This window comes from Colletes gigas, unplaced genomic scaffold (genome assembly GCF_013123115.1).
Source record: "Colletes gigas isolate AHSC1104 unplaced genomic scaffold, ASM1312311v1 Colletes_gigas_Sc00029, whole genome shotgun sequence".
Taxonomy (NCBI): Eukaryota; Metazoa; Arthropoda; class Insecta; order Hymenoptera; family Colletidae; genus Colletes; species Colletes gigas.
Genome location: NW_025106658.1, coordinates 1417456 through 1439409, shown reverse-complemented (window position 1 = coordinate 1439409; position 21954 = coordinate 1417456). Strand labels below are relative to the sequence as shown.

At 41.1% G+C, this 21954-nt stretch overlaps 1 protein-coding gene and 1 non-coding gene across 2 annotated transcripts in view; one reads left to right on the top strand and one right to left on the bottom strand.

Moving 5' to 3' along the window:
* The window catches only part of LOC122401899 (mannosyl-oligosaccharide 1,2-alpha-mannosidase IA-like), a 667988-nt gene that overhangs the window by 53965 nt on the left and 592069 nt on the right, over nucleotides 1–21954 (top strand). The window lies entirely within an intron of this gene.
* Nucleotides 833–903, bottom strand: Trnag-gcc. The gene has a single exon. It is a non-coding gene; the product is annotated as a tRNA-Gly (tRNA).

Here is a 21954-nt window from a genome sequence, read left to right as displayed (position 1 = left end):
GTGTGCATACACGCGTGTCGCCCCAGCGAAATAAAGCGCAACTTATGCTAATAGCTGTCCCGCGCAAACGCACAAATATTCACGCAGAGAGTCGTCCATGCAATTGCGTTCCCGTTTGTTCGCGACGGTGGGTGTATCGCATTGTAGGAAATATTTTTGTGAAAACACGAAGGTGCTACAATTTTTCAATGTTTTCTTCCTCACAATAGCGCTTGAAGTCGTATCGGTTACAAAAGTTAGCAACTGTGAAGTAAAATAAAAAAACAGAATGTAAAAACACTATGTGTATACGTTCAAATATTACAATAGAATTTTAGGTAGTCGAATTTGTTGAAATATTTAAGGATCTCATAATTTTATACGATTATTACCGTAATACTCTTGATACGTTAGGTACAGAGATTTAATGAAATATCCGCATGTTATAGGATATAGAGCATAACGCACGAGGTATAATCATATTCATATTAGGAATGTATTCATGGTCCGCAGTATTATATTGCAACGGTGCTTCAAACGTTGAGATTTTCCTCATGTTTTCGCCAGATGCGACCACTACCGCATACTCCTGAATTTATCATGCCTCCGTTACTTTTCTCGTTGCTCTGATCCTTGTTCGAACGAAGAATTTACTGTCGGAAAATTTATACAGTCTGTTAAAATCAACCTATTTGTGGATTTCGTTTATTTTATATTAATATATAAATGTAAATGAAAATAACATAACAAATATTAGAGCTAAGAAACGAAATTTTTAAGAAATATATAATTGGTTAAAATAGGTTAGGTATGAATGTTTTTTTTTATAAAAAAAATAACAAAAAGAGATCTATGCATCGGCCGGGAATCGAACCCGGGCCGCCCGCGTGGCAGGCGAGCATTCTACCACTGAACCACCGATGCTCATACTACAACGTTTTAGTCTTCGACTTTTGCTGGAATTCAAATATTCTATTATAGATTTAATAACACTTTCCTCAATGAAAAATTATGTTATGAATATACCTGCAATTAAGGTTCATAGAAAACTTTCTATAGCATTTCTTTCGTGGCTAAGATTTGACTAATTTACAGTATAATAGATGCACACATTTCCCAAGTTTTTTATTGCTTTGCATTATAATGCTAAAGGTGCTCGTTCGTTAAATAAAACACGTTAATCGTTTATTCTATACTTATACAACGTATAAATCATACAATAAAGATCTGGGCGATTAATCAACTATAATTAGCTCTGTTTATTCTAGCCATCTGTTAAGTACTGTTTAAACTTTATTTAAATGCACGTAACGTCATTCTTAAGGCTGCAATACACTTTTATTTCTTTCTTATCGTTGAAGTACGATCCTCCTTTATAATTTTGGAATTATAAAATAGGAATTAACAATGATTGAGCAAACCTACTGTGTTTCGTAGCCAATTGTAAGCGTTTTTAAATCATTATCGTTGATTTAAATATTTTCGTCGTGAGGTACTGTCGTTTGTTTTCGATCGTCGCTGGAAGTTCGCGGAACAAAACATGCTCAGACGTCTTGCCATTTCAAATCCTCGGTCATGACGCGGTAAACATGATTTATCGATACCTGGGATGTTCTCGATGAGTCTCGCGAACGTACAACGGTCGGTTTTAATCAATGCCTGCAGTTTTTCCATTACTTCGCCTGTCCGAGTGCTTGACGACCGCCCACTGTGTTCGTCGTCTTCCAACGACTCTCTCCACCTTTTTTAGACTTTGCATATCACTCGTGAGCCATTGTGTATGAAAGCGTTTGTGCTCCGTGAGTCTTTTGCGCGAATTTTACTAGCGTAACGTCTCCGCGAACGTTTTTTTTCGAATTCATACGGAATTTAAGATCAGTCCTTTGCTCCAACAGAATTTTACAAGTTCTCTAAAGGTATTTTCAACGACACACTGATCCAGAAAGGTTTTTCTCGCGGCGAAGCGCATTCCAGGGTAGATAAAAAAAAAATGAAAATCTGTTGTTGACGAGTTCAGAGAGCATGGTGGATGAGCTGAAGTTTTATAACCCAGCTGGGTTAGTTTCTGGACGGTGATGTATGAGATGCGTGGTCGGGCGTTGTCATGCACCAGTATAGATCCTCTTCTATTGACCAATGCAGGTTGTATTTGATGAAGTTTTCCATATATCTGGTCCAGCTGTGCGCAATACTCCGCGTCTGTGACAGTTTCACGAGGATTCGGAATGCTGTAGTGTATAACTCTTACCGAGTTCCATCATATAGCGACCATTATCTTTTTTTTGATGGATTTTTCACGTTGGAACTGTTGATAAGATTAAAATAGATTCCGTGAAATAGATTTATTGTACACGTGGTTAAAACATATTCAATAGTGAATATATTTCATTGAAATTTATTTACGAAGTAAAGCTCATGGATACCTAGAAAAAACTATTAATCAACATTTCCATAGAACGTCAAACAAATTTATTAAAAATCAAGAATAGATGGAGAAATTTTTCGGCGAAAAAAAAATTTCAAATCGTTCTGAAAAAATTATTGTCGGCTGCAGGGGTCAATTACAATCATTTTTGGTGAATAGACATACCCTCGAAATCCTACGCAGTTTCGAGAAAAAAATTCTTTACCGAAAATATGTCTGACCATAGCATTGATATATTTCACTGAAATTTCAAGCAAATCTTTAAAATGTCATAACTCCCGAACGGATTGGACGATTTTAATGTTTCAAAAAGCAAACGACGCGTATTTTGATGAAGAATATGTGGAAATTCCAAAAATATTCGAAAAGTTGTTCCTTGACCCCGTAAGATTACAAAAACCCCATATAAAATGGACCAATTTTCAAGCCACCATAACTCCTACAATAGTGAATATATTGTATTGAAATTTTGGGAGGAAATAGAGCTCATGGATACCTATAAAAAAGTATTGAACAACTTTCCTGTACAGCGCCAACCAAATGTATTAAAAATGAAAAACGAAATTCTAAGAAAAATCGATGGAGTTTGGTGCTTAAATTTTTCGGCGAAAAAAAAAAATTTCAAATCGTTCTAAAAAAATTATTTTCAAATGCAGGGGTTAATAACAATCATTTTTGGTGAATAGACATACCCTCGAAATCCTACGCAGTTTCGAGAAAAAAATTCAGTAAGAGGGCAAATTTTTCGACAAAATTAAAAAATTTCAAATCATTCTAAAAAAATTATCTTCACCTGCAGGGGTCAATTGCAATCATTTTTGGTGAATAGACATACCCTCGAAATCCTACGCAGTTTCGAGGTAAAAATTCGAGAATGTATGCAATTTTTCGACGAAATTAAAAAATTTCAAATCATTCTAAAAAAATTATCTTCACCTGCAGGGGTCAATTGCAATCATTTTTGGTGAATAGACATACCCTCGAAATCTTACGCAGTTTCGAGGAAAAAATTCGAGAATGTATGCAATTTTTCGACGAAATTAAAAAATTTCAAATCATTCTAAAAAAATTATTTTCATCTACGAGGCTTAATTACAATCATTTTTGGTGAATACATATATTCCCGAAATCCTACGCACTTTCGAGAAAAAAATTCTTTACCGAAAATATAATGATTTCCCAAAATTTCATGCGCACGTTTAAAAAATCATACTAACCAACTAATGAAAAAATAACAAAAGGGAATTGCAACCTTATCACCAAGATAAATGTCATTGAATTCCATTATTGGTTCCATTATTTTGAAATGCCACCAGTATATGCAATTAAATTATAAAAAATAACTTTGATGATAAATTGAACGCGTAGAGTTTCTAAGCAGTACTACAGGTGGCGACAGATCGGTCGTTGGCCCATAAAAGGCTTAGACTCGGGCAGTATGGAGGACCCAAGAGAGAAGTTCCTTGCACCAACTAGTGTCTGGCGAGTCTTCCGTACTCGGTCCTTTATGACTCGGATAACGATGAGAAGGCTAGTTATTTCGAGTCTGAAACCATCTGGTAGTGGTGCACCAGGGTGTAGAGCGTGTTCGTGATCTTTGGATCAAGAAGATTATAGGCTAAACAACCTTCGTACTCCCTGAGAGCTACGGCGTTGAACCGACATTCACTGTAAAGTTTTTAGTTACGCTCTATACTCGACGTTCGCGTCCCACAATAACGGGAAAATGGACTCCATGATTTTTTATGACTGTGTTATACTTCGAGGGCATATATCGTCTCAGAGCGTAGCGAAAAATGAATGAAATATGACTCATATGGAACGTGTACGAGTCTGGCTATGAAACGACTGGATTAATTCTTTCAAATATTTTATTGAAAGACTTGTACAATGGAAATGTTATTTCGATATACTCTATAGACTTCGTGAACTTATGCTTTCACTGTATCTACAGAGTCAAAACTAGTTTCCTAAACCTTCAGATAACATGCTTGGTTAACTGTTTAACTGCTCCTTTTGAAGCATACTGAAAATCTCAGGTTTCGACGCTAGTTGTTACATTTTCTATCAAGTTTGATTTCCAATATTTAACGAATTTCATCCTCTCGTGCAATAACCGTGAAAAAGAGAACAGGGAAACTTTCAATAGCGAGGCTGACTTATAATAATTGCATAACACTGCGCGAAGTTCGCGGCTGGAAGGAGGTACGGGGCTGCATTGTTGCTCTAATTAAAGCAGCGAGTTAGGGTTAGGACGTCGCGAGGCTGGATGAAAGAAGGACAGGGGGGTTGTCTCGGTGAATGGGGTTGAAACGAGAGCCACTTGCTTTGCGCCAAAGTTCAGATCCTCTCCACCGTAAACGCTCGTTATCTCTGATCTCGTATCACCGTCGTAGACGAGATTCTCGCGATACGAGTCGCCCCGTAGTCGCGAGCGAAAGTTATCAAGGCGTGCGCTAAAATGCTTATACTTTACAAGATAACCGTGCTGGATACCGGTTATTCGCAATAGAACCCGCTAATTAAAACGTTTCTCGCGAGGAACTGTTCCGTTTCGAGAAACAGATGAGGCGAAATGGTCGAAAGGTTCTTTTAATCTTCTTTTTAGTTTCGGATCCACGTGTTTTGGAAACTCTGGAACAATCTGTGTGTGTTTCTTGTCTGGTCGTGCAGGTGAGAGCAGCCAGGTAACGCCCGGGAAATTAATGGGGGAAAGTTAAATGCATGGACGTGGAGTGGGTAGATCAGGGATTAAGTAGTTCCGGCGGGATTATGGTAATGTTGCGCCGCGATACGGCTCGAATGTTTTTGAATAAAGTTTGCGTTACGCGAGGCGTAACAAGCCGAGTGGATTGTTTCCCGCATTGCTCGAGACGCTACGCGCGAAAATGATATTCCAGGGCAAAGGAATTAGGATCTTGTTACGCGACTGATAAGCAGTTCTTTGAACCCGCCGTCTAAGACGCTGTTTCCGGAGCGTATTTGCAACGATGTCTGTGGAAGAAGAGTTCCTGTTGTTTCTAAAATAATTTCAGTCGATGTTAAACATTTCTACCCTGAAATACTCTAGAGGTATTTGACCCTAGAATTCTCGCGAGAAACGCAGGAGCAAAAGAGCCTCTAATTCCGTCGGTCATCTTTCCAAATCACGCTCGATCGGATTTACGGCTTTCGATTGGTCGGCGCGAGTGCCGTGGAACGAGACAGGCGGGTTGAGGGATCGCTTTCTAAATCTCGAATAGAGTAGGCTTACAGGCGGGACTGTCGCGATACCGAAGTCGTGGCCGCGACTTTGAATCCACGTCAGAGACGAGACGAAAACGTTCGAGGGGCCTAATACGCGAGAACGGCCGTGTAAAACGTCAATCCGGCAGTTCTGGTAACGTCCCCGTCAATCAGTGTAAGCCTCTTTTCGGGGGCTTAAGACGATGACTGCGGATCGACGACGGAAAAGGAACGGGTAGAGCCGCGGCGTAAATGTTTCGAAGACAGTTTTCGGGGGATCGCGATGGAATGCCTCTCGTTGGCCGTCTTTTACCGGCGCAGGGTGGTCCGTTTTTTAAACGACGATTCCCTCTCATTGACGGTGAACATTCGTTCATTGATTAACGCCCACTGGGAATGCACCGCTCGCAAATTAAGGAATTCTGCTGGATTATGGACGTGGCTCGACTATTTACGCGTTCATGGCTTAATCGAACGACGAAGGTATTAGAGTTTTTAACGAGACTTTATTCTCTATCGACACTGACACGCCGGAGTAATCAATTTATTTATACAGCCCGTTAAAAAAATTCCCAACGTTTGAGGATTTGTAGGCAATTTCCAGAGGAGCGTTTTTTCCTAATAAATCCGAGGTTTGCACGTACGGTAAATTTGCTCGCGTGACAGGAACGAGAAAAAGACACGATTTAGGGAAAATCACGAACTTTGTTCCCACGAACGGATAGCGCGATAATAAAAAATAATTACTCGAGAGGATAGGTGATAACGACTCGTTCTTGTTAGTGACTTTTCATCGATCTTGACACAGGTTTTGCATACGTTTTGATACATAATACTAGATAAATCAAGGTTGTATTTTTACAACATAAAAATCAGACATTCATTGAAGAATTCGTGGTCCATTTTGGAATGAAAGCTTCAGTGAAATTCAGACTGGTGGTACTCAAGAATGACTGACAGTGGGAGGGATTTCTTCTCTACTATTTCTGGTTAGTAACATCATAGCGAATAGAGACCAAACTGCAATTGCATGCTTTCTTCATGCATCTACAACGTAAAAATCAGGGATCCATAGAAGAATGGTCCATTTTGTAATGAAAGCTTCAGTGAAATTCAGACTCGTGGTACTCAAGAATGACTGACAGTGGGAGGGATTTCTTCTCTACTGTTTCTGGTTAGTAACATCATAGCGAATAGAGACCAAACTGCAATTGCATGCTCGCTTCAGACATCTACAACGTAAAAATCAAGGATCCATAGAAGAATGGTCCATTTTGTAATGAAAGGTTCAGTGAAATTCAGACTCGTGGTATTCAAGAATGACTGACAGTGGGAGGGATTTCTTCTCTACTGTTTCTGGTTAGTAACATCATAGCGAATAGAGATCAAACTGCAATTGCATGCTCGCTTCAGACATCTACAACGTAAAAATCAAGGATCCATAGAAGAATGGTCCATTTTGTAATGAAAGCTTCAGTGAAATTCAGACTCGTGGTATTCAAGAATGACTGACAGTGGGAGGGATTTCTTCTCTACTGTTTCTGGTTAGTAACATCATAGCGAATAGAGATCAAACTGCAATTGCATGCTTGCTTCAGACATCTACAACGTAAAAATCAAGGATCCATAGAAGAATGGTCCATTTTGTAATGAAAGCTTCAGTGAAATTCAGACTCGTGGTATTCAAGAATGACTGACAGTGGGAGGGATTTCTTCTCTACTGTTTCTGGTTAGTAACATCATAGCGAATAGAGATCAAACTGCAATTGCATGCTCGCTTCAGACATCTACAACGTAAAAATCAAGGATCCATAGAAGAATGGTCCATTTTGTAATGAAAGCTTCAGTGAAATTCAGACTCGTGGTATTCAAGAATGACTGACAGTGGGAGGGATTTCTTCTCTACTGTTTCTGGTTAGTAACATCATAGCGAATAGAGACCAAACTGCAATTGCATGCTTGCTTCAGACATCTATAACGTAATAATCCATAGAAAAATTCTTGGTCAATTTTGCAATAGAATCTGTATAGTTTAACCGTGGAAATTTGCACACGAGGAAGCATCTCCGGCTCGACGACGCTCTCCTTTGAGTAATTAGCGTCTGCCGTGAGGATGAGGTGCCGATGAAGAGTATAATTAATCAGGGTTTATCCTCTCGATGAGCCCTGGGCTCGAGTTGACGGCCTTTAATAAATGCTAGCGGTATTACGCGCCGCAGAATCGACATTCCGAACAATCCACAGATAGATTTTCGCGAACGAGGCGGGAATCCTCGTGCAGTATGGCCGTCGCGTCAATAGGAATGTTCCTTCGGCTATAATTTGTCGCAGGTGGTCGGTCCCGATCCCGTTCAGTCTCCGAGAAACCCGAGTCTTACATCGGGATCCGTTCCTCGTTTTGTCTTCCCGGTCCCCTTTCCCTTCAAGATAAATGCGAGCAAAGGGAGAACGACGTCTCTGTGCTCGCCTTGAAATTTCATTTCGGTTTTTAGCGATGATCCCTCTTCCCTGGGCGAATCCGGGAGCTCCAGCATCCGTAATCTCGGCTCTCTGTAATTAAATTCTTCCACTTTATTTCGCCGGATCTTGTCGCGACACGGTCGTTCTTTATATCTCTTCATTTCCGTACTGTTTTTAAGCGTTGCGTGCCTTTAACGTCGAACGAATTAATTTTTTCACGCGAAATATCTTCATTCATTACCCAGTAGAGCACTAAAAATCATTCTTTCGTCGGTTACCGAACTTTTCTTTTTCTCGAACCCCAGGAAAATCATTTTCTCTAATTAGCAAGTTTATTCGATCCCTTTCCGCGTTCGCCAATGATCCTCGGGTAAGTTGGCTCGCCTGCAAGACGTTTCGCGAGGAGAGACGAGCACTCTCGGCGGACAGATGAAACGTAAACTTCGTCGGGCGGCGTTTTCTTTGCAATTAGTGGCGATCCTCGAGCCGAACTGTTATTATTCTTGTCCGCCGTTAATTCACGACCACCTGACCTCGTCGTAGCGTAACTGGCTCGAAGGGGGATCGATAGTACTTGGTCGAAATTGCCCCGTCGCGACGCACGAGCCTGTCCGACCGAACTAATTACGGGAATGTCGTAATTGTGCATTACTTTACGCAACAATGTCTTCTGTTTTCTGCCTCCTCGACCCTTGGATTCGAATCTAAATTTCGAACGTTTAAAATTCAATTTTTTCGAACTTCAACTCCTTAAAGATGATTCAAATCCTTATCTTAATTCAGCCGCCCCGTCGTGAACTCCGCGAAACAACCAGTGACATGAAATTTTATCAGTTTCATGCATATTGCAACACAATAATACAAACAAATGCAAACCAGTTTCCTCGAGTAGAGTCGATCGTCTTAAACAACCCCGAAGAAACACGTTCTAAGCGATCGAACACCCCCCCCATAAAGTTTTATTAACCCCGCATTTCCGCGATCCGCGTATCGCGCCGGGGTGAAATCATTCCATCGACGGATAATCGATTTCGATGCGGACATATCGTGGATTTCGCCGATAAACCCGTTCCCCAGCCCCCCCGTCGGGGTTACGGGGGTTGCTGGTGGGTGGTGGAGCGACGTTTTAGCGCGAGGTCACGTGGACGAAAGCGGTGGCGAGATAAGGCGAAACGGGCGGACACGTAAATGGCGGCGACGTCGGTGGCGCTGAAACGGATAAAAGGGTTCGATCAGCCCGCTGCCAGCGGTTCCCGGCGTATACTGGATTATCCTTGAGGTTTTGCCGGATTACGAGCGAGTCCCTCTTCAACAAGGATCATCCCACGGTCATGCGCTTCTCCTTTCCGCGGTGGCTGCGCCGGAAATCCATCTAGAGAGTGCTATCGACTTATCGACGTCGTTCCCTCGATAGCCTCTTACTTTTTACAGGAAGCACCCTTTCTGCGCGAATGCCCCCCGAACGACAAGAAACTCTTTCGTTTTTCCCCTCTTGCGGATGAACCGGATCGAGGCCAACCGAACATCCTCCTGGGCTCCTTAATTAATTTCGTTTACGCGCTACTTCCGCGTTCACGTCCACATAGAAAGTTAATTTATGTCGATTCGTCTGTATATTCCCATAGTTTCAGAATCTCTTTAAATTCATATTACTATTCAATTTGATGGTTTACGTTGCACGTGGTACGTTAATAACAATACACACTGTAGCCAGACAGCTCTTGCGCGAACAATTTCCCGATAAATTGATGGGTCGCGGAGGACCTATGAATTTGGCTTCTCGCGCTCCCCCGAGTAAAATTTGTTGGCTCTTTATTTTTAGGTATCGCTTTGAAAACAATTGTTTATTCAACGCCCGTTGCCAGTGTTGAGAGACTGCTGGAATACCTGGAACTTTGTTTAAATTTAGAAGCTCGAATTATTTTATTCCGCTATAAGATCGCAAGTTGGAAAGTATAAATAGTGTAAGAATATATAGTATTTACACATATAGATTCGATCAATCTGGGGCTCGTTATTAATTTCGGTTTGAGGAAAGAGGTCGTGAATCTCCAAATTGGATTCACTTATTACATTTATGATTCAGTGTTGGAATATGTTACTTAATTTTAGCTTCGAATTGAATTTGAATTATCAGGATACTGCACTTCTCCATTTATTATTATTTTCTCCTGTGATTTATGCTCAATAAAAACGTATTACGTATTATTATTAGTGCATATCTCTTTCCCGCGGTTGCTACTTGACGCGTTACGCGAGCGTGGGTGTATAAAGTCGAATATGGGTCAAAGTTAAATGATATGTCAGGTCGGACAGTTGCCGTTGAATGGCTCATTGTGTGTCAACTGGCCATTCATGACCATTCTCTCAACTGTCAATGACTTCGTGAACTACCTTGTCTCTTACAGTATCGCCTTCATATTCGAATTGAATTCATATTCGGTGGACTCTCAGCTTTGTGCGAAACGACTCGAGATAAAGTAGCAAATGAGCTGAATCAATCTAATTTAATTCCAGGGTAGCTCGTAGGCCAAATGTGGGTCGGAACAGTCTTGATTCTGAAGGTTAATCAGTTAATCTTTTTAAAGTTAAAAAACACGTGCAAATTCCACATTATATTATCTACAGGTAAAAGAACAAAATATTTATTTCCCCACAAATGTTTCATTTTCTTTTTTAAAAATTATATATTATATATTGCCACGAGTTAATTAAATTTATACCAAAATTCAAACATGTATTGAAGCTTCTGATACTTCGTGAACATTTTCGTTGGCATGTGGACGAGCATTGTAACATCTTTCGAAGTTTTGTAGCTCGAAGTCGTCCAGACAGTAGAACCGAGCATTCAACGTCATCCTGTCGATAGCCTTTCAGTTTTTGTTGAATCTCCTTTCACGAGACGCTGCCACGTTGCTTCGGGAAACTTTTCATAGATCGTAGATACCACTTTCATCCATTTTAATGAGGCAGGAAGCAGGGGGACTGTAATGAATATAAATCGGTGTCTAAACGTGAACTTATTCTGTTTCGAAAACATTGCACCGCTTCTCTTGGAAATATTTTAAACGATCGAATAAATAGAATATTTCGCGAAATAGTCAATTCTGAATTACCCGATATTACTAGCTTTTAAAGAGATTTTAGAGATCAAAGTAATTTCCCCTAAACAGTTTCTCTGTGACCATAATCGCGGTTAAGTACACCGGGGCGCAATTATTCGAACGTAATATCGCGTCAGTGGCGAAAAGAAAGCACCGAAGTGCTTGGAGAAACGAGGGAGAAAGCAAAGACGTTTTAAGATTCGTTTGAGGTTTCCCGGACCCTTGAATTTTCTTTTTTTCTATGGCCAGGCGGTATCGTGATTACGAGAAGTCGCCTCGTTTGGAATCTCGGGAGGAAAGGAGACAAGTGGAAGATAGAAACGTGACGTAGGGAGGTCGCGAATTTAATATGGCCTCGTTACGACGAACCCGCGATCTCCGCGATGAAAGGAATCGGACGGACGCGGTCGAATCAAAGTGAAAACCTCGCATCTCCATGACCTGTTTACGCTCACGCTGGGATTAATCGCTCTGAATCGAGCAATCTTTCGCTCTATCTCCCGCGGGAACGCGCGCGACGATTTCCTGCGAAACTGGAGGACCCTGAGAATACCAAATTTCCCCCGCTGTTCGTCATTTTCTCGAGTTGGAGAAAATAGAGAAGAAGAGTAGATAACTGTAGGAAAGATTGTTCCTGCCCATTTGAGTTGTTAGAATGAAAGGAATTTTAAAAATGTTACAGCTCGACGCTATTTAGCTTTTTAAGAATTTATGTTTGGGTCGAGAATGGGAGACTTTAACGAAGGGTATCGAAAGACATTAGAATAAAATTTCTTAAAAAAAGGAATCAGGCTTGAGAAAAGATCCTTGGCGATCGCATTAAAGTCGTTAAGAAGTTTGAAATTAGCGTGAAAGAGGATAGTGATTCTCCGTCGAAGCGAGTTTAAGCGCATTTAATGGCCCGGAGGAGATCCTTTTTGTCGCGCAAGTTGCGCACTTTTTTAATATTCATTCGCGAGGGAAGTTCCGCCGATATCATGAAATATTCCTGTCGCCTCGTTCCTCTCTTTGTCCACAATTTCTTTCTCTTCTTTTTTTTAGATACGGGGCTCGTACCTCGGGGGAAATCAATATTCTCCAATTTCGCGTACCCTGAGACTTTCGGATTTCTCGCGGGACCGATACCTTTAGCGTCGAAAAAGAAACGTTACTGCGTTTCGAACGCGCTTTAAGAAATACGTATTGAATACGTTCCCGTGGAAAATAAAAATTCCCCCTTGCGCAACATTTTTATCGCCGTTCTAGAGATCTAGAAGGGATCTAACTGGTCGAGTAGCCTCGAAAGTTATCGTCCCATCGTCACGCGCTGAAAACCGTGGAATATATACTTTTTTAGTCATTAACACGCTCACTGCCAGATCAAACCCCCCAAATTATCTATGAAAACGATACTCTTTCTTGGATAATTGAAAACTAGCATATTTACAATTTATCAAGATTTATTTTCATTAACATCTAATCTTGAGAATGGGTTAAACAACTCCCAGAATTTGTAATATTTACAAGTAGATGTATCTGCAAAATTTCAGTATAAAATAACGTATCTACGGTTGGAAGAAAAATCATAAAAAGGATAGTCTAGACAGTGAACCCTGTGACTTCCGGTGGTGGACGTTTGGCAAACCACCGGTTGCCAAATTCTCGAGCCGATTCCGAGAGCTCACGTGCAACTAGAGGCGTATTTCACGGGGGACATCTTTATTCATAGTTCGCTTCTTCCCATTTGCATCGATGAAATATTAGGCCGTGCGAACAATACGGGTTTTCCTAGAATTCCGTCATGAAGCGGTAGAACTGGGTAGAATTGCTGTCTGACTCGCAGAGATTTGATCGAAAATATAAAAAGAAAATGGTTAGAAAGTACTGCCATACAGTGGCAGACGTATACTTAAATCATAGCAATCTTTCTTTCCAACTTCTTCTGTACGAACAGGGTCTCTAGATTCTACCAGAGAATACCGATTTTTTTTTATTAAACTATGACCTTGGATAAGTAATTTCCAATCCGTTCCGGGTTCATGCAGTGCAGGATCATCCAAAGAGATACCAGGTATCAAATTTCATCCACCTCCCTCTTAAGTTTCCAGTTTCCGAACTTGCGACAACCCGACGGGTAAAATTATGCCAACCACAGACCCCCAACCCCGTTTCAATCTTCGCGTGGGTCCTCAAATGCTTTCCCAATAATCAAGCAGCGACCACTCCGTCACATTTACCCTATAAATCCCCTAGTAGGTCAGTCTGCTCGCCTAATCGGAACGGATGTTAACCGAAACTCGCTCGCAGTTGACTTTGCACGGAACAGCCCTTCCCACGCAGCATTAATTTCCGCTTCCAGCATCGAGTCTGAAACCGTGAGCTCGTTTAACAGTTCATTAGCCACGTTATTCCTCGAAGGGCGAATTATGCAAAAGGCAGAGCAACCCCTGCGTCCCCGCTCTTTGCTCGCTAGAACCAATGGTTGCAGCGGCGATGGTCACGTTCCATGCCGCACAGAGTGTCCTGGCATCTCTTTCACGATCTTCGACGATCGCGACGCGGAATTTCAAAGACGGGGACCGTGGTATTGTCGAAAAGCGTGCTACGTGTCTCGAATAATTGGGCCGCTGCACCTCGTCGGCCAGCCCTTTTGTCGTCTACTCGCCCCATCTGGCCATTCGGTGTCAATGTTCCGGAATTTAACCGATTAACTCGCACCTTCGCGACAAAAGCATTCCACGTCCTCTATTTTTTCATATTTGATTATATTTTAATATTTCAAACATACAAATTTCTTTGATTTTTCATTAATTTACAAGTATACAGGGTGTTCAGCCACCTCTGGGAAAATCAAGAATAGCAATTTGTTGATTGAGGCTTCGTTAAAAGGTTATTAACGTCTGAAGTTCCATATCGATCGGAAAATTTTTCGGCGGAGAAAAAAAATTTCAAATCGTTCTAAAAAAATTATTTTCGGCTGCGGGCGTCAATTACAATCATTTTTGGTCAATACACATACACCCGAAATTCTATGCAATTGCGAGAAAAAAATTCAGTAGGGGGTTAGATTTTTCGACAAAATTAAAAATTTTCAAATCGTTCTATAAAAATTATTTTCAGTTGCAGGGGTCAATTATGATCATTTTTTGTGGATAGACAAACCCCCAAAATCCCACCCACTTTCGAGAAAAAAATTCTTTACCGAAAATATGTCTGACCATACCATTGATATGTTTCACTGAAATTTCAAGCAAATCTTTAAAATGTCGTAACTCCTGAACGGATCGGACGATTTTAATGTTTCAAAAAGCAAACGACGCGTATTTTGATGGAGAATATGTGGAAATTACAAAAATATTCGAAAAGTTGTTCCTTGACCCCGTAAAGTTAAAAAAACCCCATATAAAATGGCCCAATTTTCAAACTGCCATAACTCCTACAATAGTGAATATATTGGATTGAAATTTTGGGAGGAAATAGAGCTCATGGATACCTATAAAAAAGTATTCAACAATTTTTCTGTACAGCGCCAACCAAATGTATTAAAAATGAAAAACGAATTTCTAAGAAAAATCGACAGGGGGTAAGTGCCTAAATTTTTCGGCGAAGAAAAAAAATTTCAAATCGTTCTGGAAAAATTATTTTCGGCTGCGGGGATCAATAACAATCATTTTTGGTTAATACACTCACCCCCGAATTCCTACGCAGTTGCGAGAAAAAAATTCGAGAAATGTGAAATTTTTGATAAAATTAAAAATTTTCAAATCGTTATAAAAAAAATATTTTTAGTTGCAAGGGTTAATTACAATCATTTTTGGTGAATAGACATACCCTCGAAATCCTATCCACTTTCGAGAAAAAAATTCAATAAGTGGACAAATTTTCGAGAAAATTAAAAATTTTTATATCGTTTTGGAAAAATTATTTTTGGCTGCGGGGGTCAATTACAATCATCTTTGGTAAATAGGCATACCCTCGAAATCCTAACCATTTTCGAGAAAAAAATTCAGTAGATATTGAAATTTATCGCCGTAAAAAAAAATTTCAAATCGTTCTGAAAAAATTATTTTTGTTTAAAAGGGTCAATTGCAATCAATTTTGGTCATTACACATACCTCCGAAATCCTACGCATTTTCTAGAAAAAAATTCGAGAAGGTGGACTAATTTTATTAACAATTTTCTTAATAACTTTTTAACGAAGCTTCAATCAACAAATTAGTATTCTTGATTTTCGTCTTATCTTGGCCTCTAGAATCTCTCACTGAAATTTTTTCCATATACAAATAGATTATTGACTGTGTCAAAAATGACCCACAATCGATGGAACTTATCTTTAAAAGAGCTCGCGATAATTACGAAAATAATCAAGTTCGCGATGACAATCTCTCTTCAGATATTTTCTATCCTTGAAAGGGAACGTCTAGAATCATATGGAACCGTTGCAGCGTCCGAAGTTGTTGCACTCGCGAGAATAAAGAACACGCGACTCCCAATAAAATCGTCGAATAAATCAGTGTCCAATGGAGGAGACGTCTTGAGATTCGGTGGCGGGAGTGGTCGAAATTCAACAGCGACGCCCCGCGTCAGGGCACTCCATTTGCCAGCGAAATTGCGTTTACTCTGCGAGTCTCGCGAAAGGTGGCAAACGCGGCAGAGAACGTAGACAGTCGTGGCATGATGCATCGTTCCAGTGATTTAGGGCGTTGCGTCGTTTGCACTTGCACCGTGGCAGTATTTATTATTGTCTCTCCAGAGGCGGACATGTTTATTATGATTGCCCGTCCGACACGCCGGGCCCCGTGCACCTTTGAGCTTTTAATTTAAGCACTGCCGGTAGTAACGTTGACTCGTTAATGGGATACGATCCTTGCCGCGAGATTTAAGCGCCGTTCGATGAGAGGATCGCAACACAAGGACTCCTTAATAGGTGCAATATTTCCCTCCAACGAGCACGGGGCAAACTGGCAATAGCTTTCGAATCGACGCCTTTTCGTCATAGAATCTATCTGGCCCTGTTTGCACCACTAATTTAGGTGCAAGAACGTCTAATTACGATAGAAGACGACACCCAGTACATCGCGAAAGCGAGCCGCCATTCGGTAATGCCGAAACATCCCCTCGAAAGTTGGCCAATTTTCGTCGCCCGATGCAACGGGATCCCGAGCTTAATTTCCGCGTTAACCGCTCGCGGAAAATTTGATACGCGATATCATAATGAACCCCGTTATTCCGCGCGCGCGGAAATTAATGTTTACGATACGACTTAGCAACTGTAACCCCCGGGCGGAGCAAATCCTCTGCTTTATACGCGGCCCGCGTCGCGAATTCCGCGCACGATTTGTTGGTGTCTACGAAACCTTGGCACCCCTGTACGCTGGTTCCGCAGCTGCAACCAGCCACGGGAGTTACGTTGATATGCAGAGTGCGGACGCCAATAAACTTGGCTCGCGGCCGGTCGAACCAACCGCGCTAACTGCGGACGCATTGCAACGATAAGAAACGCACGGAGAGGGTTTAATCGCGTTCAAGCCGCTGGACATGATACAGCAAAGTCGAACTGGCAAATTATGGGCGTCGACGACCATAAGAATGTGGCGCCTTGAAGTAAGCAAGATAGTTCGAGAATTAGTTCCATTTTTCTCACACAAGTCTCTTGACTATTCAAGCGAACGAAATTTCATGAGATAATCGTTGTTAGTGTTAGAATTTCCTAATGATGGTACAAAAATCGTCTCCAGTGATGATGTATATGGCTAGAGTTTCTTTCCTGTTTTGGCCATGAGTTCTGAGAGAGTTTCATGAGAATGGTGTTTATTAGAATCAGAGCCCTTCGAACCCTTATATCTCCGGAACTAATCACGCTATCGACTTGCTGGAACGCTCGTTTTAAAGGGAATTTCATCCTCTATGCAATGACTATGCCACCTATTATAATTAACGTTGTCTTCCATGTTTATTTTAACAATACAGTTTGAGTTGATGCTTGTGTATAAGGTACTGAATAATATTTCTTGCTTAGAGGCTCCCAGTAATTCATATAGATAAGTTTCACGAACAATTGAATTTATATTCGCAATTTGTCACTTGTTTAAAAGTCTTTGAAGGTTTCTTTTTAAACTTATACAAAGGGGAATATTACTATTATTTTGATCGAAACATCCCCGTACGTGCAACAGTGAGAAGCCTCATCACTTGTACGTACCTTTAGGTGCTTATGTATTAACACATTACCGACCGATAGCCTATTAATCGACTTCTTTACCGACCAACGCTTACCGACCGATAGCCGATTAATCAACCGCTACCGGTCGGTAAAGTGTTAATAAGTGATTAAAATTAAAGAGTTCTAACCGCGTCACGAATCCTGGGAGTCTGTTCTCTAGCCTCAGAAGGCTGGCGCGTGTTCTGTCAGCGTTCCCTCGTCAATCGCCGCTGTCAAGCGAAATGGCAAGAGGTCGAGCGCCTAACTTTCTAACTCGCGTCCAGATTGCGATTCTTCGAGGAGGAGGGCCCCTGGAAGCGGCGCGTTTTAGTAATAGGCCTATAGGGTAATTAATTAGCATAACGCCGCATTATAACGACGCGACACCGGGGGTAGCGAAGTCACGCTACGCGATTCTCGTGTCGCTCGTCACGAGCCGTCACCCCGTCACCGTCACGGAACGCCATTCGTTAAGGCAACCACGAACCGGTCACGTTCCACTTGGAGCGGGCGCATCGATCATGAAACGCGAAAATACCCGACTGTCATGAAGGGGCCCCCGTCATTATCGGCGGCCTCGTTGACCCTGCGACTGTCGACGTTTCCGCGACGCGCGTGGAAAAATCCTAGCTTCGATCTCTTCGCGCGCGATTGATTTATAATGCCACCGCCGGGCGCTTGTGTTCCTTTCGATCACCATTCGCTGCGCCGTGATCGATGCGTTTAATTCGTCGGCGGGATTCTGGTTACGTCGCCTGGAGAGAATTCATTCGATTCAACGTTTATCGCCGGAGAGATCGGCGTGTCGCTCGATCGTCAGACGTTTCAATTTATTTCGCCAACAGTTCTCCACACCGCGAATAAGGCACGAACAGATCGAGGCGACACAAAGATTTCTCTTTTCCTTATAAACTACCAAGATGGCTAGATGAAACTTTAAAATTTGTATTTTGCACATCAAACTCGAAGTATAGACAAGGTCCAGAACAAGCATATCAGTAATAATAAAGGAACGCTCGTAGATCACTAAAGCTACGTTTAATTTATGTATTCAATTCTGTTATTTATTTGCCAAATAATTACGACAGAGTTTCGACCCGAGTATGTAATTTTATTTAATTATTTAATTATTGTTTAATTAATGAAATTTGTATACGAATTGGAGTATTTAGTGCACAGGGATCTATGCCACAAATAATTGTCTATATTTCGAATACAATATCGACACACTTGGCTAATAATACTCGACCAATGGCGGTCTTTACACAGAGTTAGAGTAGTTAGAGACGTGAGATGTCGCGATTTCGGTGCTAATTCATCGATAAACTAGTTTTCTATATCCAACAATAGTCTACCATTTTTTTTCTTGAAAGTAAATGTTCCGATACATCGAGTGACCCTAATATCGAACCCTAATATTTTAATTATATCTATTTTAAAAGCATGCGTGGCCTTTTTCCGTATGAAAAATTAGGAAATATGAATTCATAATTTTTTAACAATAACGCACTTTTCCAAAAAATCTGAAAAAATTACGCATTAATAGTCACAATATTACGTTATAGCTGCAAAAATATGAACATGGTCACGTAAGTAATTAAGACGATATAAAGCTTTTTCGCCATTTTTTAATCATTTTTTATTTTTTTGACTACGTTCCACCCCCTTCGAAAAATCTGAAAAAATTAGAGATTACTAATTCTTTTGAGTGCTTTATACTGTATGAAAACAAATGTGGTCGCTTGATAACTTCTACAAAAAATCGACGGTTAAAATATTTTCGAATTTTTTAAAAATCGAATTTGCATCCAAAAATTCTGAAAAAATTCTCGAATATGTACATCAATCGGTAGAATAACCATGATTTTTTTCATAATGCTTAATTGAGCAGAACTGGAGATATTATGGATAAACCAAAAAATGATTTTCACCCCGTAATTACCGAGTGGTATTAACCCCGTTCAGTTTGCTTTGGGGGCACTTTTACCATGCTTATTCGGCTAGACCCTTTATCCTGAGACTGTCAACGTAAGAATTAATATTGCAAACTATAGTTTCTGATCCTGTTCGTACTTTTAGTATCACCATAGAAAAAAATGTTGAACGAGAAGAGCAGTCGAAAATTTTAATTTCGCGTAAGCAGCTCGAACGAAATTGCAAGGGAATCGTCGATTGAGGCAATGTCCTCGTAACGGAGGCGAGACCCGCGAAAATTAAGGCTCTCGGCCGAGTACGTCTTGAACAGCGTTACGCTCGGTACCACGAATGCACGGGAACTTGCAACTTGTTTATTTAATGCAAGCGCCTATTCACTTTCTAGTGTCCTCCAGCGTGGTGCAGTTCCGCGAGTGCATACAGAACAGTAGTTTGGCTCTTCGTCGCAGTCGAAAGTACGCGGGTCCTTTTCGTTTAGTGGAAAGTGTCTGCAGCCCTTTTCGCCCAAACTCGTAACGCACGATCGTTCTGCCTTGCGAGTAGGGAACATTCCACCGAGAATTATCGTAACCTGTACCTTCCTAGGCTGTTCTCCTCCCAGGAGTACGCAGTGTTTAATTTCGTTAGCTGGTAATTATCGGAATTCTAGCGAGCATTCGTGGGACGACGATTATTCGACGATTCTGCGCTCGAATTAACGCCAGCGGACAGATGCTCGTCAAGGGGCTGTAAATTATAAATAACAGAGTGGATCAGCGTTACACAGTCCAGATATTTGCCAAAGAACGTTTATACTTTAGTCAGAACCATATCTATTGATTAGTCGATCATTGACTAGTCACCGTTTCAATTTGCAGTCGAAAAAATTGCCTCAGAACGATTTGAGCTATCTTTTCGAAATATCAGAATCGTGCAATTTAGTTATCAGCTTGATGAAACGTGTTGCTTAAGTTTTATGACAATCGTTGTGCTTCACAGGATTTTACCGAGCATTCTCGCAGGGGTTAGATTGCACGCACTCGCACCGTCGTTTTATTGTGTTCAATCTCCATTCGACGCCGCTATCCTCGAAATATAGTCCTGTCGAGCTAGAGCGTGCACGGTCCGAGTTTCTACGCTTCCTGTATCCCAGGCGACGGAAATCGACCGATGAACAGTGACGTTTATGAATTTTTCATGTCTTCATTTTTTATCTTTTGTATTGCCTTGTTCGTTATTCAGCATTCTCGTACCCTACGATAGCGACAACGTAAACGAACCGTAGTTTCACTGTGAAAGCGATTAAAAGCACTGCGCAGACACGGAACACATACCTGAATTATTTCGAATGTTTATTAATTGTCAGGGGTACCAAGATAAAGCCTAATCGTAAGTCTCACTTGCGTCGATAGAGCAGAGCAGGTAATCGCCACCTATTGGATCTCGTATTGATCTATAGATCAGTCTCAGATTGTACTAACTGTAACGCGTGTCATACCGCTTTGTCCTTCTCGTTAGTTAATTAAATACTATATAAAATAATATACTGTGCAATAAAGTTTCAACACTAATATTAAAAATTTCCAATAAGGATCTATCCTACCACCTTTCATCTTCTCGTCAGCCTGCGAGACTCGTTAAAAAATACACGTGCAGCATCTTTTTCTTTAAAATAAGAAACTCCTCGAGCACGAGATTGCAATTTTTTCAGGTTCAAAAGAAAGAAATGCAAGCGTAATTTCATCGCAGGGTTCTGTTTAAACGTATTACAAGGCGGGAAACTTATTATCCTTCCAGGCGGAAAGCGGGAATAGGTAAATCGTCGATAATCTCCACTTCAATGGATTATCGGCGACTATCCCGTGGAACTATCGCGTTCATGAATTTATTGCGAGTCAAATTTAACCCCGTTTTGCGGCGTTGACGTAACATTGCGAATTAATCCAGCCGCGCGCGGATTTCAGAAAGCTCCGGCGCTGATTACGGATAAACGCGCCACTGTTTTCGTATAATTAAAACTTGCGCGTGGCCCCCGCGAAGAATGCAAATCCGCTGCTTATGGCGATAACGGGCCTGAATGGCGGTACCCCGACAGGTAATGCGTGTAATTGCCATATGGAATCATACTTCCGGGGATTATTCGACGTTGTCGCGGATTTAAAAACAGTTTTTAGAGCGTGGCCATTGAAAGGGACAACTCGAGGTAATCATTTTTAACACATTACCGACCGATAGCCTATTAATCGACTGTTTTACCGACCAACGCTTACCGACCGATAAAACAGTTGATTAACAGGCTACCGTCGGTAAAGTGTTAATATCCAATTACCAAGTTGAAAGCATTGCACTTAGAGGCTGATTATACACGTATTGAAATATTTGAAATAATTCATTTTGTTTTTGGAATTAAATTTTTGGAGCGCGGAGTTTTAGACGAATTAATCGATGGATCGTTCGAAAGGAGTTAGAGAAGCAAAAAGAAAACACGCTAGGCACGATTCCAGTGCTAATGCCAGCGCGTGCCATAAATCACGGCAATCAAACCGGTTCGCGGCATTGACAAATTTCATTTTACTACCGGATATCGTGTTCCCGTAATTCAGAGCGTTCCTTTCGAGTCATTTGTACCGTTTATCCGTCAAGATTTGTCAATAACGCTTTATTG